The sequence below is a fragment of the Lagenorhynchus albirostris genome, chromosome 5 (assembly GCF_949774975.1).
Source record: "Lagenorhynchus albirostris chromosome 5, mLagAlb1.1, whole genome shotgun sequence".
In the NCBI taxonomy this organism is placed as follows: Eukaryota; Metazoa; Chordata; class Mammalia; order Artiodactyla; family Delphinidae; genus Lagenorhynchus; species Lagenorhynchus albirostris.
This window is the reverse complement of record NC_083099.1, coordinates 85,652,219-85,665,874: the sequence shown is the minus strand read 5'-3', so window position 1 is coordinate 85,665,874 and position 13,656 is coordinate 85,652,219.

Sequence of the window (13,656 nt, the reverse complement as noted above, 5' to 3'; positions counted from 1 at the left end):
ACGAAGAGTAGCCCCCGCCCACTGCAACTAGAGAAAGCCTGCACACAGCAACAAAGACTCAATGCAGCCAAAAATAAACAAATAAATAAAATGTAAAAAAATATATATATCATCAGTTCCTCCTGTTCCAGTAGTCTCTTTCCCCTTTATCTAGTAGCAGGGATAAAATATCATGGTCAGTAAGAGCATAAGTTCTTAAATTAGACAGTCCAATTTCAAATCCCAAGTCTGTTACTTACTAGCTGTATGACCTTGGGCAGTCAAGTTAGCCTCTGTTTTCCCATCTGTAAAATAGAGATGATAAAAATATCTACCTGTTTTAGTTAGGGTTAGGTTCAGCTTGAGTGACAGAAATCCAAAACAAAGTGGTTAAAATAAGGTTAAAGTTTATTTCTTTCACGTAAGTGTAAGCATTCCAGTACTTTACTCAGTACTTCAGGTACTCAGATTTGTTCTTCATCCTCAATATATGTCTTTCATCCAACACAGCTCCAGCTCCTGCCATTTAGGCCTACATAACATATCCCAACCATCAGAAACAGGAAGAATATGTCCTTCCCTATTTTTTTTTTTTTTTTGGCGGTATGCGGGCCTCTCACCATTGTGGCCTCTCCCGTGGCAGAGCACAGGCTCCGGACGCACAGGCTCAGCGGCCATGGCTCACAGGCCCAGCCGCTCCGTGGCATGTGGGATCTTCCCGGACCGGGGCACGAACCCGTGTCCCCTGCATCGGCAGGCGGACTCTCAACCACTGCGCCACCAGGGAAGCCCCTGTCCTTCCCTTTTAGAACATTTCTATTAACATAAAATTGACCAGTTATTAGTTACAAGGCCACACCTATCTGCAAAGAAATTGGGAGATACATAGTCTTTATTCCAGGTAACCGTGAGCCAAGACAAAGATCAGGGTTTCTCAGTGACGGTAGCATCACTCTTAAGGGAGTTCCGGAAATTTGTGAAGGTCTTTAAAATTTGTCACAATGAATGTATGTGTTTGAGTGTGTGTGTGTGTGTTTGTGTGTGTGTGTTAAAACTGATGGTGGATTTAGATGTTGTCAGCCAATCCATCTACCTTAACATCCTCATATTTCACCCAGTGGTGAAATAGCAGCCACTGATGATCATTGTCTTGATTAGGGCTGCCCAATAGAACTTTAAGTTGATGGAAGTATTCTACATCTGTGCTGTGAATACGGTAGCCACTAGAGTCAATAGAGCACTTGAAGTGTGGCAGTGTGACTAAGGAACTGAATTTTAATTTTAATTGATTTAAGTTTAGCAAAGTGTGGGTGTGCTTCCTGTACTGGAGAGCACAAGTCTAGATCCATTATTTCATACTTGTGATATCCAATTTTATCATTTCTTCTATATTTATTAGCTTGGAATTTTCTATATAAAAAGGACTTGCAGGATGGTTTTAAACTAAATTCACATTGAAATTTGTTTGGACCACCTAGGTAGTGTGAATATGGTCTGCAAATCAGCATAATGGTTGGTCTATAATAACAAAATTTCAAGTCTGCGTTCCCCAACTCACCTTCTAATCTCTTACAGGTGAGAGCATGGGATGGGCTTTCTTCAAGTTCATGCGCAGCTTTATGAGAAGGTGGTTTCCCATTAGACTCTCCACATTGGGACTTTATCTTCTGTCATTCTCTTCACCAGGCCTTGTAAACTAAAACTTAGTGTTTGGCCAGATTCAAAGCAAAAGCGGCTTCATTACTTCACTCGTGTTTCTGGGTTCCTTAGATACTGGCCTGATAATTCTTACTATCTTGTCATCTCTCTGATAATTTACAGAAGGTTTTCAAAAAAATATTTTATAAAGCATTTGTAGTTACTCTTAGTGGGAAGTTTGGTCCAAGTAAGTGGCCCACCCTATTACCAGAACTACAATTAGAACTCTACCATGTGTTCTTTAAACCTCACAACAATTCTAAGAAGGGGTTACTATTCCTCTTTTTTCCAGATAAAGAAGCAGATGAGACACATAGAAGAAACTTACACACAATCATACAGCTAGTGAATATTAGAGCCAGAATTTAAATTCACTTCTATTTTGGGAATTCCTTGGCAGTCCAGGGGTTAGGACTTGGTGCTCTCACTGCCAAAGGCCTAGGTTCGATACCTGGTCGGGGATCCCACAAGCTGCAAGGTGCAACAACAACAACAACAAAAAATCCACTTCTATTTTGCTCAAAGCTTTTTCCCTTATCGACCCAACAATATGCCTTACACAGAGTGAAGACTTTTGGTAACTTTTCTGAAAAGTAATTTAACCTTTTTATTTTGCTTTTTTAAAGTATTAGATAACAGTGAACCCAGATGCTAAATAAAAAGGTGTTTGAACACTAGAATCCTTATTTTTGTTTGTTTGTTTTTTTTCTTTTTGGTGCTGGAACCCGGGATCAAATCCAGTTTTATTTCGAACAATTATATTAATGACAACTACCAAAAATGTTCTGGAGTTAGAATATGCAACTGAAGGAAATGGTGACAGCTTAGGAAAAAAGAGAAAAGAACACAAATAAAAATATTACCTGTAGCTGATCCTGTTGGTGAACTCCCAGAGTCCATTTACCAGGCCAGTTCACTGCCTCCAACTGAGTGTTGACCGCTAAGATGCACAGCGGCACACTAGTACTGAAACTTGCCCTCAACCAAAAGGAGCTGCCACATGTGGCAATGCCTGGAAGGTTAAGCATTCTGTGCCTGTGCTCTCCCACCACCCCACGCCCGGTGGTCCCAAGCCAATATGAGGGTATCAAAGACCAATCCTCTTGCCTCAAGGTGAATGTCGTCATGTGTGCCTGTGACGACATTCATGCTCTAGAGCTCCCTGTGGGATCAGGATGAACTTCAGCTGCACCCACATGAGTGTCTACTTTGCCTCTCTTTTCCTGCTTCTCTTATAAGTTTCCCCTGAGCAGCAATCCCTCAGCAAGTCACTTGTACGGGAATCTCTTTCTCAGGTTCAATTTCTAGGGAAAGGAACCAAACACATCACCTTCCATTTCCTCCCTTTGGACCACTTTCTCTTCCACAGAATTTCTCACTGAGTAGAAATAACTACCAGGATTTTTCCAGCCATGTTGAACATGGTCAGGCATCTTGTTCTGAGAAGTTTTCACTGAAAAAAGTCCTTCAAATTATAATCTTCATTTCGAAAGAATTGAGAATTCAAGTCCACATATTTTTCTTCTATGACCTTCTTCTTTTCTAGGACCTGAATCACATACAGATGCTGTTTCCCAGGGGTTGGACTTACTTGTAAATGTACCGTTGTGTGGTCCAAGGCAAGATATTTACTGATATTAGTATTCTATTCTCTGTCCCCAACAAACTTAGCTACACAAAAAATACTACATATTTTACAATTTGTATATATTTAATATTGAGTTCTAATTACCGTGAGCACAATTTGCATTCTTTTGTAGGCAGAATTAACACTTATCCATGAATTGTTATATTGAATGTTAAACTGCTAATGATCTTACTAGAGATTTAAAAAAATAATACTCCTGTGGCCTGTTAGATTCAATAAAATAGATAATATAGTTTCTAAATATGTCTAATTTCCAGGAAGAGTGTTATATAAGGGAAAACATTGTCTCAACATGTTTGATGATCTCTGAATTTAATTACACTATCAATAGTCTATTAGAAAACATTTACTTATATCTTTGTAAAAGCAAAGCATTTCTACTTAAAGTAGCAATGCTAAAATTGTGAGGTTAAGTGATATCATTAAAGCAAAGGAATAGGAAAGGGGTGTGAGATGGCAGGTCAAATTTACGTATGTTTATTTATTTAACACCATAGGTTACAGTGCTACATTAGATAATATAAGGCATCCCATTTCAGAAATTGGCTCAAGGTGGATTTAAATAATTCACGGTTTAATGAAATGAAATCTAGAAACCCAATACCTTTAGCAAATGACGTAGGAGCTCTCTCAGCTTGCTCTTCTCTCTTTTTATCCCAACACTTCTACTTCACATGTACCCTTAGATTTTGCCAGTCTCTAAAGTTGTTCTGTCCAGTGGATCTTATGCTACTCTCCCAGATAACATTATTATCCCTTTCCCTTTCTCAATCCTCTTTTTCTCTTTTGGCTCTTTCCTACTAGGATAAAAATACATTCAAGCCACTTGCATCTTACAAAAGGGATTCAAATCAAAACCAAAATCTTTCTGTCAAACAAACATTCAACAAGCCACATTTAAATAAAAAGGGAATTACTTTTGTTAGTTGTTTATTTTTTATTAACTTAAAAATACTATGAAATGTATTGCGCATACAGAATAATATATAATATTTACATGGGCAATTTAAAGAATAGCATAAATATGTATGTACCCATTACTCAGATTAAGAAATAGAACCTTAAAGGAATATAGAAACCCTGTGTTTCTCCTCAGTTGCATCTATCTTCCTCCCCCCCAAAGATACACATCACTCTGAATTTTGTGTTAATCAGTCCCTTGTCTTATTTACAGATTTACCACTCACATATGTATTCCTAAACAATATTCCTTAGTTAGAAAAAAAGAAAAAGAAGAAAAGCTGAGTAGCAAGCACCAAGTTACCTGTGTAAAGGAAGGGTGACATTGCCAGTATCAGATAACAACTTCTAGGAGAAAATAAACTGAACAGAGTCTATGGGTCATGATTTGGTCATGACACCAGTCGGGTTCCCTGAGCATTTATAAGAACCTCTTCTAGGAAGTCAGGGGGCAAGGGCTTTATGGAGCCCTGAGAGCATAGCGCTCATCATAGTTTAGGCCCCTGGACCAGATAACAGACATTTAGCAAAAATATGGTCAGAGAGAGTAGACTGCTCTGTGGTTTTTTTTTTTTTTTTTTTGAGGTACACGGACCTCTCACTGTTGTGGCCTCTCCCGTTGCGGAGCACAGGCTCAGGACGCGCAGGCTCAGCGGCCATGACTCACGGGCTCAGCTGCTCCGCGGCACGTGGGATCTTCCCGGACCGGGGCACGAACCCGTGTCCCCTGCATCGGCAGGCAGACTCTCAACCACTGCTCCACCAGGGAAGCCCTGTTCTGTGTTTTCTGCTTATAAACTTCCTCTGGCTACTTCCAGCTCTCAGGAGGAAGTCAAAGCAGAAACTTGTGTAGTGAAGCAGCAGAGCATGGTGGGAGAATAGGAGCTTCACAAACTAAGTACGGGAAAGAATCTGAGCAAGACCCCTGGGGGGATTTTATCCTCAACTAAAAGAAGGTAAATGGCAACAGGGATCTTGGAAATCAGCACTCAATTGGTTTGTCTCGAGTTGCAATGCCCCTGTCTAAACAGCTGTCTTCTATATCTTGTCTCCAGCTGTCATTCTGGGATCTTCCTTCAGCATCTTCTTGGGGGTTCCCTTCATTTCTCTCCTGGTTCCATTTCCTGTTTTTTGTATCCCACTTTTTGCCTTTACTGGTCTCTCAGTGAGCAGTTTCTCCAGTAGCTTCTTTCTCAGATAGGGTGGTACATTTTTTGAGACACTGTATACCTTAAAAACATATAGTTGCCTAGTAACCTGGAGGTGGTGAGATGATCTAGGGTATGTAACTGCTTCTCAAACAACTTTGACCTTGTTCTCCTTATCTTAGCTGCTATTCTACTTCCTCTTCCCTTTTTATTTATCACCAGTTCCACACATATTTTGGTGTTGCCAATTCCTATGCTTTTGGGGGATTCTGTGGTATAAATTGGGTTGGTCTCAGTTTTCCCCACTACCAGTTTAGGAGTTGGCTTTCTCAGTTTTATAAGTCAGTTACCACTTGTTCCTCTCTTTCTAGAGTGAATCACAGCTGACCATTGACTCCAATAGGATGCGGTATAGGCGACACTGTATAACTTCCAAGGCTAGGTCATAAAAAGCATTGCGGCTTTCACCTTGTTCTCCTGGATCAACAGGCTCTGAGGAAGGCCCTGCCAGGCAGCATCTTAGAAAGGCCCATGTGGAGAGAAACTAAGGCCCCAAACCAACAGCCTGCACCAAGTTGCCAGCCACTACGTGAGACACCTTGAAAGTGCTTCCTCTAGCCTTAGTCAGGCCTTTTGATGACTGGAGCCCCACAGGATTACTGAGGGCAACCTCATGAGAGACACTGAGCCGGAACTTCCAGGCCAAGCTGCTCCCAAATTCCTGATCCACAGAAATCATGAGAGATAACGATTATTGTTATTTTCAAGCCACTAAGGTTTTGGGCGATGTGTCATGCAGCTATACTAAATGGAACACCACTGGGCCCAGAGAAAAAGTGATTGCCTTTCCTTCTGCTGACTAGTACTTCCAGACTCTTCTCCTTCACTCTTCCCTAAAACCCTAGCTCTCACTTTCATGCCAGAAAAGTATGCCACAGACTACCTCTCTTCATTGCAGTCATCTACGAAGTCACAGTCCACATACTCTTTTTTTTTTTTTTTTTTTCTTTTTGCGATACGCGGGCCTCTCACCATTGTGGCCTCTCCCGTTGCGGAGCACAGGCTCCGGACGCGCAGGCTCAGCGGCCATGGCTCACGGGCCCAGCCGCTCCGCGGCATGTGGGATCTCCCCGGACCGGGGCACGAACCCATATCCCCTGCATTGGCAGGCGGACTCCCAACGACTGTGCCACCAGGGAAGCCCCACATACTCTTTTTCCTTGTTCATGGTCACTTTCCTCTGTGCTACTCTTTTTATACTTGGCTTCTTGGTTTGTTCATGCTGCTATAACAGAATACCACAGATTGGGTAGCTTATAAACAACAGAAATTTACTTCTTCCAGTTCTGGAGGCTGGAAGTCCAGGATCAAGGTGCTAGTACGGTTGCGTTTTGGTGAGTGGCCTCTTCTTGATTTATGGCCGGCGCCTACTCTCTGTGTCCTTACTTGGTGGAAGGGCAAGGAATCTCCGTGGGGTCTCTTTTATAAGAACACTAACTCCAGTCACCTCATACCTGCCAGAATGGCTATCATCAAAAAGAACACAAATAACAATTGTTGGCGAGGATGTGGAGAAAAGGGAACCCGCCTACGCTGTTGGTGGGGATATAAATTGATGCAGCCACTGTGGAAAACAGTATGGAGGTTTATCAAAAAACGAAAAATAGGACTACCATATAACCCAGCAATTCCACTCCTGGGTATATATCTGAAAAAACCCAAAAACAGCAATTCGAAAAGTTACATGCACCCCAATGTTCCTAGCAACATTATTTACAATTGCCAAGATATGGAAGCAACCTAAGTGTCTATCAACAGATGAATGGATAAAGAAGATGTGGTGTATATATACAGTGGAATACTACTCAGCCATAAAAAGAATGAAATTTTGCCATTTGCAGCAACATGGATGGACTTTTTCATCTTCCCAAACTGAAATTCTGTACCTATTAAACAATAGGGGATCCATTCTGCCCTGTCCCCAGCTCCTTGAAACCACTGTTCTACTTCGTCTCTGAATCTGACTACTCTAAGTACCTCATAAGTTGAACTAATTTTATACTCTTTATCATGTGTGGCCATGGAAATCTCTGTTAGTTTAATGGTCAGCTAGAGATTTGACAGAGATTTCCTTAAACTCCAGGAGAGAGAGAGAGAGAGAGAGAGAGAGAGATCCGCAGCGGGAGAGGCCACAACAGTGAGAGGCCCGTGTACCGCAAAAAACAAAACAAAACAAAACAAAAAAAACTCAGCTAGGCAATTTGCAACTCTGCCCTAGCTTTCCCTTTCTGAAGAGGGTGAAATCAGCCAGAGGTGAGAGCTTAGGGCCTTAGGTCTTTTCTGCGCATGATCCAAGCTCTGGACATGTGTGTGACTTGCTGTATTCCCTGGAATTTGTGGGAGCTTTTCAAAGCCCTTTTTCCCTAGCCTTTCCTCTCAAACTTCTCAGATTGTCTATTGTTTGCCTCAACTGTTTTCCCTTGTCCCAAATGGCAGGCAGTGGCTATTACAGTGTTTACCTTCAAATGTTTTCCATAAATCCCACCCTCTTCCCCTCCTTTAGGTAGAGAGTTCTGAGTTAGGTGAAGTAAGGCAAATCCTTTAGCTGGTCCTTCCGGGAGCCACCAAGACAGGTCAAAGCAAACAACCACAATTCTTTAATAAGTTCTGTGCTACTCCTCTAATAGTGGGAACCAGTCCTAGAAATGTGGGCTATTGTGAGGCAGGGGGTGATAGCAGAGTAAATTAAAATATCACAAAGCTCTCTTACTGAGACTCAGCTCTTTTTTCTTAGTTAAGCATTCCCCTGATTATTACAAGCTTTTTGTTGGATTCCTGAGTTCCGAATAGGTAGGTCCTGACAGTTTCTGCCAGCTTAATTGTTGCTTTTGTGAAGGTACAGACTTTCAGAATTCCCTACTCTGCCATTTTTGTTGATATTACTCCCTCTCACTTTTTTTTTTAAATTGAAGTATAGTTGATTTACCATATTATATTAGTTTCAGGTGTATGACATAGAGCTCATCCTCTCATTCTTAAAAAAAAAAAATCAGCATAGAATTCCAATGGGTGGATGTACATAGTTTATTCAGCCAGGCCTTCATTGATGAACATTTATTTTCAATTTTTGCTAATGCAAACAATTCTCCAGTGAATAACTTTGCACATTATTTTGCATGTATGCAATTAAATCTATAGGAAAAAGCCCAGAAGTGGAATTGCTGCAAGAGTATCTGCATTTTGTGATTTTTATGTTTTGTTAAATTTTTAAAAAAATTTTTAGGCCATGCCAGGCGGCATGCAGGATCTTAATTCCCCGACTAAAAATCCCCTGTGATTTTTATAGCTATTGCTAAAGTGCTATATTGCTTTACACTCCCACTATGAGAGTTACTGTATCTCTGACAGTCTTGCCAATAGAATGTGTTATCAAATTTCTGTACCTTTGTCAATCTAACAGGTGAAAATGATATTTCAGGGTGGTTTTAATTTCTTTTATTCTGAGTGAAATTGAGCACCTTTTAATATTTTTTAAAAAGGCACTTGTATTTCATTTCTGTGAACTTTCTGACATATACTCTATCAATTTCTTACCTGATTGGGGTTTTTCCATTTCAGTTTCTAGGAGTTCTTTATTTACTAGAGTGACCTCTCTTTAAATACATGACAATGAATCTCATTTAAGCATTGGTGTTGCCCAGCAATCCTGTTTCCCTCATACGTCAGTCCATTTGTTTTCCTGTGGTCCCAAGTAAGTATTTCATAATTTCTCCTTTCTCCTCAAACTTCCAACTTGTCCTCCATATTCACTTTCAGGCTTGGGTGTTATTTCACTGAGAAATATCAATGCCCTTCAGCCAAAGGCCACCAGGAGCACACCTGTAGCGGAACAACACTCGTTGCTATGAAGGTTAAAGCACATCACGGAGAACCTTGAGGACGTCTCAGTAAAAGTGTATTGGAAAGGATTTACTATGGGATTTGGGTTTGCGTTGGGGGATTTTGTAGGGAGGATTCAAGAGGTGGGGATTTCCCCTGGATTATATGTTGTCAGAAAGCTGCAGCGATTCTATGATTGGGTATCTCCATGCATCTTACCTAGAAGATGGGAGGAACAAAGTGAAGCTAACGCTGTGCCTGGGAAGGAAGCAGGTGTCACTCATATCAGCCAGCGTGGGGGGGTATTTGGTCATTTTGGTGGTTTGAGCCATGCCCATATTTTTGTGTCTGTTTAGACATGACTATGACCCCGTTTTTGTCTTGTTCTACCGCAGTCACAGAGTGGCTTTGTTTGACATTAGTGTGGTGTGAAATTTCTGTGTTCACAGAACATCGTGGCCTGGCTGTGAGTGCCAGGCCATCTCCTGGCTGTCAGGGCTGCCTTGACGCAGTCCAAAGAGAACTTCCACAAACTCACCTCAGCACATCTGTTCACTTACCTGCACTTGTGCGCATTTATTCTTCCTTGATACAGGAACAGCCCAGGTTCCTATCCGGGGCCAGCACATCCACTTGCATACTGAATCCTACCCCCTTACCTATGCAAGGTCTTCACTCCAGCAGCTCTCCCTACCCTATCTCTCCTGCATTCGTGATTTTCCCTCTCTGTTGGGTCATTCTCATGAATGTTCAGACATGTTGTTATCATTCCCGTCTTAAAAAACAAACAAAATTTAAAAACAAAGCTAAACAACAAGCCCCCTTTTGACTCTAAATGCCCCCTCTAACTACTGCCCTATTTCACTGTCTCATTTAGAGCAAAACTCTTCCAACTAGTTGTTTATACACACTTCCTTCTACTCTTTTCCCTTTCCTCCTGAATCGGCTCTCCACTGAAATTGCTCTTGTCAAGGTCACCAATGACCTCCAGATTGATAAATACAGAGCAATCTAGAACTATTCTCAGTTCTCATCTGATCTATTAGCAATATTTATCATCTTTGATTTTTCCATCCTCCTTGAAATACTTTATTTGGCTTCAGGTTGGAGTCCTCTACCTCAAGGACCATTCCTTCCCAGAGTTTTTGCTGTTTCCTCTTCATCTCCTCAACTTCTACATCTTGGATTGTTCCAGGAAGACATCATCAGATGTTTTCAGTATCTACATTCACTCACTTGGTGATCTCATCCACTTTCATAGCTTTAAAAACCATTGATATTCTGATAATTCCCAAATCTCTATCTCCAGAAATTCGGGATTATGCATACAACTTCCTATTTCACATATCCATTAGGATGTCTAATTGGCATCTCAAACTTAACACGTTTAAAATCAAACTCATAGCTCTCCCCGGATTGTTCTTCTCTTAGGCTTTCTTATCTCAGTTAATAGTTGTTCCATCCTTTCAAGTGTTCAGGCCGGTAGCTTTAGAGTGATCCTGACTTCTTTCTCTCATACTACACAACCAATCCACCAGAAAATCATTTAAATTCTTCCTTCAAAATACTGTCTATGCAGAATCTCACCACTACCACCACTGCCACTCTGGTCCAAGTCATCATCTCTAATCTGAGTTATTGCACTAGCCTTCTAATTGGTCTCTTTGATTCTGTCATTGTCCCTTTATCATCTCTTCCTAACATTTGTGGAGTCTGGGACAAGAATATAAACGGATGTGCATATTTGCCTAAATTTGTAAAAATTATAAATCAATAACTTAAATATATTCTACTTTCCTATCTTTGCAAATATATCGCTCCAAAGACCTAAAACACCAGTTAGAATTTAGAGTTCTTGGGCTACCCAGAATTCTATGCCAGGTAGTAAGTGATGTGGAGATAACTATTTCCTGGCCACTAGCCTGCAAACTGCCCTTTTATTCCAGCTCTGGCTCCATTCCCCATTTGCAAGGACCCTTGTGTCCATGCATACGGACACTTAGACTACAAATCCAAGCTCCATTTACACCCATTACAAACAGCCACCCCTTGGTAACTCCACAGGCTTTGGGTGTGCACACCAGTGATGTCATTTATTCTTGGAAGAACAGATTCACAGAAGAGGTCTTTGTGGTTCCTGGAAGTGGACTTGGGGCAGTTTGGGCAAGGAATTCAGAGTTCTGGCTCTTTGGAGTGTGGTCTCTGAAGGGAGGAATGTGGCCAGAGGAGGCCTAGAGTAGAGCCTCTAAAGTAAGGCTCAAGGCAGGGGCTCTTCTTATCTGGATGTCCGCTCAGGCTCCCCTTTACAGGCTGTAAGGGGAGAGGACAGGAGCACGGAGACCAATCAGGAGACTACAGTAGACAGACTGGTCCTTTTACAGAGCAAGTCAGATGGCACCACTCTTATGCTCACAGCTCTCCACTGGCTTCCATCTCATGCAAAGGAAAAACCAAAGTCTTTACGATACTTAAAATCTTCTGCGAGATCTGACTTGTCCTCATCCACCTTGCCTGCTTGGTCTCATTTACTTTACTCTCCCCCTTGCTTACTTGCTTCTGTCCACACTGGTCTCCCTTGTTGCTCCTCAAACAGGCCAGGCACCCTTCCACCCCAGAGATGTTTGAGCTCACTCATCCCTCTGTCTAAAGCCCCCTTATCCCAGATATCCCTGTGGCATATTCCCTTCTTCCCTCGTGCCTTTATTCAAATATTACCTTCTCAGTGAAACTATGACCTGTTTATTCAAAATCTTTCTGTTTCTTCCCTGGTTTGTGGTCTCCAAGGCCATTATCACCATCTGGCATAGGTGTAATTTTACCTATGCTCTATCTCCCAACTTTAGAATATAAGCTCCATGAAGACTGTGATTTTTATCTATTTTATTTATGAGCTCCCAGCTCTCGAAACAGTGCCTGGTCCATACTAGGGGCTCAGTGTATATCTATTGAATTAATGATTACAAACCATTTTAAATCTTTTTTATTTCAACATAGGCTGCTTAGAGACCAAAATAAAATGTGTTACAATTTATTAATATAATACCAATTTTGTGTCTGATTAAAGAGAAATAAATTAGCCCTATAATAATCTCAGTCTCACATTTATATGAATTGTATATGATTGTCTATCTCTATTTCTATATTTTAAATTTAGGAAATTTAAGTTATTATTTCTGCCAAAACCAAAACATAGTGCCTTCCAGATAGCAGGCTCTTCAGAAATCTGTCTAAAACATATAATGCCTTCATAAGTTTCCACTGAGTAAATATACTGTAATTTAGTTACTATCATTCCCATTTTTTGGATGTTTACTTTTCTAATATTTCACAAGTATAAGAAATCCTGCAGAGAACATCTTGATGAATAAAGGATTATTTCTTTAGTGTAGATTCCCAGAAAAGGACTTATAAAGTACCAATTTATACTATCACACAATTGAATTATAAAAATGGTTTGTCATTTTAAATGTGCATTTCTTTGATTACTATATACTAAAAAGAGCAAACCTTAATTGAAAATTTGCTCTGTGCTAGAGGCTGTGCTATTTTATATAGATTATCAAATTTGAGTCCATTATTACTTCATGCTTATTAGGGACTAAATATTTGTATCCCCTCTAAATTAATACGTTGAACCCTAGCCTGTCAATTTGGTTGTATTTGGAGTCAGGAAGTATTGTAATTAAGGTTAAATGAGGTCATAAGGTTGGGGTCCTGATCCAACAGGATTAGTGCCCTAGTAAGAAGAGACACCAGAGAGCACACCATGTGAGGACATGGCAAGAAGCTGGCATTTGCAAGCCAGGAAGAGAGTCCTTAGTAGAAACCAAACTAGGTGGAAACTTGGTCTTGGACTTCTAGCCTTCAGAACTGTGAAAAAATACATTTCTGTTGTTTAAAGACACCCAGTCTGAGGTATTTTGTTATGGTAGCTGACTAATAACATACTGTTGCTATCTCTATGTATCAAATGAGGACACAGGTAACAAGAGATTAGATGAGCTGCCAATATATGGTGGAGCCAAAATTTGAACCCAGACAATTTTTACTTCACGGCCAGCCATTTGTTCTGCCTAACCAATGGGATTGTCTAATCATATCTTTTTTTCATTTTATCTATGAAGGGTCTTATTTTTTAAAATTACTTTTATTGAATATTGAGTAGATAGAATAATTATATGATAAGAATATATATATTATATATCTATATATGTAAGGTATCCAGAATGACTATACAACAACTTTATACCCCTGTCCAGTTTGAAGTTCCCTATGCACCTCCCTGAATCTAATGCCTTTCTTTCCCTCTCAAAGGGAAATTGTGCTTATTGGGTTTTTTCTTCT